We start from the raw sequence: 5313 nt of genomic DNA on the forward strand, positions 1-5313 counted from the left end.
GGGGGGGGCGATTGAGAGAGAGAGCAGAGGGGGGGGGCGAGAGAGGGGGGCGAGAGAGAGAGAGAGCAGAGGGGGGGGCGAGAGAGGGGGCGAGAGAGAGCAGAGGGGGGGGCGAGAGAGCGAGAGCGCAGAGGGGGGGCGAGAGAGAGCAGAGGGGGGGGGAGAGAGAGAGAGCAGAGGGGGGGCGAGAGAGAAAGAGCAGAGGGGGGGGCGAGAGAGAGAGAGCAAAGGGGGGGCAAGAGAGAGAGAGAGAGAGCAGAGGGGGGGCAAGAGAGAGAGCAGGGGGGGGGGCGAGAGAGAGAGAGCAGAGGGGGGGCGAGAGAGAGAGAGAGCAGAGGGGGGGCTAGAGAGAGAGAGAGAGCAGAGGGGGGGCTAGAGAGAGAGAGAGCAGAGGGGGGGCGAGAGAGAGAGAGCAGAGGGGGGCGAGAGAGAGAGAGAGAGAGCAGAGGGATGAGAGAGAGCAGAGGGGGGGCGAGAGAGAGAGAGAGGGCAGAGGGGGGCGAGAGAGAGAGCAGAGGGGGGCGAGAGAGAGAGAGAAGAGGGGGGCGAGAGAGAGAGAGCGAGAGCGCAGAAAGGGGGGCGCAGAGGGGGGGCGAGAGAGAGAGAGCAGAGGGGGCGAGAGAGAGAGAGCAGAGGGGGGGGCAAGAGAGAGAGAGCAGAGGGGGGGCAAGAGAGAGAGAGCAGAGGGGGGGCAAGAGAGAGAGAGCAGAGGGGGGGCGAGAGAGAGAGAGAGAGCAGAGGGGGGGCGAGAGAGAGAGAGAGAGCAGAGGGGGGGGCGAGAGAGAGAGAGCAGAGGGGGGGCGAGAGAGAGAGAGAGAGAGAGCAGAGGGGGCGAGAGAGAGAGAGCAGAGGGGGGCGAGAGGAGAGAGCAGAGGGGGCGAGAGAGAGAGAGCAGAGGGGGGGCGAGAGAGAGAGAGAGAGAGAGAGCAGAGGGGGGGGGCGAGAGAGAGAGAGAGAGAGAGAGAGCAGAGGGGGGGGCGAGAGAGAGAGAGAGAGAGAGCAGAGGGGGGGCGAGAGAGAGAGAGAGCAGAGGGGGGGCGGGGGGGCGAGAGAGAGAGAGAGAGAGAGAGCAGAGGGGGGGGCGAGAGAGAGAGAGAGAGAGAGAGCAGAGGGGGGGGCGAGAGAGAGAGGAGAGAGCAGAGGGGGGGCGAGAGAGAGAGAGAGAGAGCAGAGGGGGGGGGCGAGAGAGAGAGAGAGAGAGAGAGAGAGAGAGCAGAGAGGGGGCGAGAGAGAGAGAGAGAGAGAGCAGAGGGGGGGCGAGAGAGAGAGCAGAGGGGGGGGCGAGAGAGAGCAGAGGGGGCGAGAGAGAGAGAGAGCAGAGGGGGGCGAGAGAGAGAGAGCAGAGGGGGGCGAGAGAGAGCAGAGGGGGGCGAGAGAGAGAGCAGAGGGGGCGAGAGAGAGAGCAGAGGGGGGCGAGAGAGAGAGCAGAGGGGGGGCGAGAGAGAGAGAGCAGAGGGGGGGAGAGAGAGAGAGAGAGAGCAGAGGGGGAGCGAGAGAGAGAGCGCAGAGGGGGAGCGAGAGAGAGAGAGAGAGCGCAGAGGGGGAGCGAGAGAGAGAGAGAGAGCGCAGAGGGGGAGCGAGAGAGAGAGAGAGAGAGCGCAGAGGGGGGGCGAGAGAGAGAGAGAGAGAGAGCAGAGGGGGGGCGAGAGAGAGAGAGAGCAGAGGGGGGGCGAGAGAGAGAGCGCAGAGGGGGCGAGAGAGAGAGCAGAGGGGGGAGAGAGAGCAGAGGGGGGGAGAGAGAGCAGAGGGGGGAGAGAGAGCAGAGGGGGGAGAGAGAGCAGAGGGGGGAGAGAGAGCAGAGGGGGGGAGAGAGAGCAGAGGGGGGAGAGAGAGCAGAGGGGGGATCTCGTTAATAGTGCAAGTCTTGTGAGTCTGTAACTATGTGCGTTAGTATCAGGACCCCCTTTGTTATTTTCTAGTTTCGGGAAAGTGTCACTCTTACATACAAGGATCCATCTATATGGCCCTGAGGCGTGCTCAACCCACAAGAGGGGATAGACAGGTACTCCACAGGAGGTTCCTTAGTCAGGGCCTTGGAGTATCACCTTATAATGACTAGTGGGTAAGAGTCCTTAGTTCTGTCAGAGGTGATAGGGTGAATTCTTCATGAAAGAGAGCACCCTTCCTAGAGATCCAAGTGGTGGTAGTGTAGCCAAGCTGGTTTCCTTGGCTACTAATCTGCCCTTCCTGGCAGTAAGCCCTGGTAAGAGCAGGCCTGCCAGGAGTATCATGGGTTTTCCCCACTCATAGTAGCTTCTTTGATTGACAGGGGAGGTGTTGGGACTTGGCCTGTGTTGTCCAATCATGGACTCAGACCTGGTACGTACTTTCCTTGTACTTAAGGAGTTAACTGCTAAATTGAGTCAGTGCCTCTACCTCCTTGAGAGAGGCTTGTCTACTCTAACAATTGTGCAGGGCTCTGCCAAGTTTGTACTCCCTCCCCTAGGTAAGTGGAGGAGGAGACTATACACTTTACTCCACTAGGGAGTAAGGGAAGAGCATGGACTGCTTCAGGTGGCCTTGGCCTGGATTGGACGTCCAGGGAACATCCTGATGGTGAATCCCCAAGAAGTGAGCTGTGTATGCTGTAAGATCTGCCACTGCACTAAATAAATAAAAAGTGATCCTACTTGAAATATATCATCTTGCCTGAGACTGCAATCTATCAGGGGGAGTGGAAGTAAGTTCTCCTGCAGGGATTGCCTCCACATCCCTGGGGCCTGCAAAAGTTGGAGGCGCTGACACCGCGAGAGACAAAATCAGATTCTACCCCAGAAGCCTGTCCTGTTCTCCTCCAAAACACCGAAGGAGACTCAGATCTACTGTAAACTAGCAGGTATGCAACACACTATGTAGTAGTGAAATCTCCCAGAGGGTGGGGGAAACATCGCTACAATAGGAACAGCCATCATCCAGGCATTGGATTGCCAAATATAATGACAACAAAGAGAGAGAATGTGCCTCTTTGAGGAATGCTGCAAGAGAACTCCAAGGAAGAAGTTTGTACGTGTCCTGTAAGGTTGCGTCCAGGGTGAAGCTGAGTGTGCGTGCTCAGCGCAAACACATTGCGACAATGTGTTTGTCCTGAGTGCGGGCTCCGTGCTCAGCTGCTTGCCGAGACAAATTATTTTGAATTTGTTGCGCTTGCCCTGGTCACGTGCGCAGTTCAGCCAATGAGGGCAAACCGCTCACGTGACATCACGGGCACAAACTACACTGGACACTAATCGCCCCTGCTCTCACGACACGGCGCTCGAGCGAGAACGCACTCGCTCTGACTGGACGAGGCCTAAAAGTTAAGAGTTCCTGGCGCCCTCTATCATCTTCTCTAATGCTTACCATACCAGCCCTGCACAAATGCCAGTACCCTGAGAAACAAGGTAAATACGAGACACCGAGCATCACCTGCACATCTTGTAAACATCCAATGCACAGCCGGCACACCATATGCAAGTAAATAAGTTTTGGTGCTTATCCCATAAATAACAGACCATACGATACCGGTTGCAACACGACATCAAGGGACAGCACGCAGGTAAGTAAATCATGAATTTTCTATATGTGTCTTCTTTCAGATATAGATAATTCATGATTTACTTACCTGCGTGCTGTCCCTTGATGTCGTATTGCAACCGGTATCGTATGAGAGATATATATATATATATATATATATATATATATATATATATATATATACGCACACACACACCATAACAATGTGACAAAATAAAAAATATCTCAAGACAGGGTAAAGTGATCGGGAAATTTGAAATGAAATATGTTTGGTTTTGTTTGTAGCTGCTTAGTACTGCAATCAAATAAACAACAACAAAAGAAAGACAAGTCCTTCTGGTAATGACAACTAAAAAAAAATATTTACGGCTGAAATGTTCACTTTGACTGGCTAACAAACGTTTTAAATTGTTGCTGCAAAAACGTCAGGAACCATTTTACTTTTTTTTTTTTGCGCAAACGTGAATTAACCCAAATGGTTTCTCAAAAATAATTTAGACGAACTAGAAGTTAATACATCCATATGTTAACAGAGAGCACAATGAACATTGCACCATTATACTTTCTGTAAGTTTTTACAATGTTTTATTTACAAAACATGGATTTCCAATTATGAGACAAAATTCTTTACAGCAATAGAGGCAACTACCCAGACACCTTCAAATCCCAATAAAAAATAAAGCACACTACTGTAGCAGCCATGGTAGAGCTGCTATGGTCATGCTACTTTTAGTCACACAGAACAGACCAAGAGCAGAGGGAAGAGGAGGAGATTAGCAACTCCCATTACTGTGACATCGTGGAGCAGGTTGAAGAAATGAATCGCACTAATTGCCATAGCAACAACTACAGCGTCCGAATCCTCGGTTACACTTTGTGTTCACAGATCTCATTTATATTGTTCCCTGGATACATTCCTGCCCTTCCCATACTCTTCCTAACATGGGCTGCTGCTCCCTGACCTACTAATACCTCAGGTGATGTCCCTAAACATTGCTTATATACGGCATTTAGCGGAGGCTGGGTATCTAAAAACAAATGTAACTATATAAATGATAGGGCAGGAAAAAGTATATTTGCATGGACACGCAGCTACCCCCGAAGGGTTGTGCTCCAGAGAAAAACACACAGCTTTAACCGGAGTATAACACACTCAGCCAGGCAAATCACTCGATCCTTTCGCTGCCACATGCACTTGAGGGTTAAGGAAGCACGAAGGGAATATCACGCAGCCCGGTGTAATAATAATAATACACGGACCCGGTAATAAGACATTCACTCACTGTGACGTAATACGCGCTGTCACACGGGGGTCCCCATGTCCTTGTCTATGCACGTTGCGCTGTTGCTGGGACGCTGGTGGCTTTGGTCATGTGACATTTGCATCCACACCCCCAGTGATGTCATCTGACTACAGGAACTCGGCCGGGACAAATTTGCTCTCTCTGGCTGACTCCTCTGCTACTGCAGTTACACTCAGAGGGACGTACCCCAGAAGCGCCTTACTGTGTGTGACACGGGCCGTGTTAAAGGTCCAATAATTATATATATTTTTGTTAACAATCTAGAGAACATGAGACTATAATAATTGTAGAACAAAAAACTGTTGTCAAAAGAACCCAACCACTGGTGGGGAGACAATAGGAGGATCCCAGCAGCGTGGACTCGTTGCTCATTTAGTAAAGCGTGTGGGAAAAATAACCCCGTGTGGGGCCATGTCACAACCTACAAAGCGCTAAATAAAGGGCCACAGTAAATGCGACTAGGCACGTCCCAAACAATTGAATTGTGATGATGAAT

The 5313-nt window shown here is 52.2% G+C and overlaps 1 protein-coding gene across 3 annotated transcripts in view; it reads right to left on the reverse strand.

Annotated features, from left to right (window-relative positions):
- The window catches only part of TBC1D32 (TBC1 domain family member 32), a 335208-nt gene extending 330322 nt beyond the window's left edge, over window positions 1–4886 (reverse strand). For 2 of the 3 annotated variants that reach the window (XM_075597756.1, XM_075597753.1), the window contains exon 1: window positions 4797–4886. The gene's annotated coding sequence lies outside the window, so the exon portion shown is untranslated. Of the gene's footprint in view, window positions 1–4773 lie in introns of all 3 variants that reach the window. The other variant, XM_075597754.1, reaches the window with a different exon arrangement.
- Between the last annotated feature and the right edge of the window lie 427 nt (window positions 4887–5313).

This window comes from Ascaphus truei, chromosome 4 (genome assembly GCF_040206685.1).
Source record: "Ascaphus truei isolate aAscTru1 chromosome 4, aAscTru1.hap1, whole genome shotgun sequence".
NCBI lineage: Eukaryota > Metazoa > Chordata > Amphibia > Anura > Ascaphidae > Ascaphus > Ascaphus truei.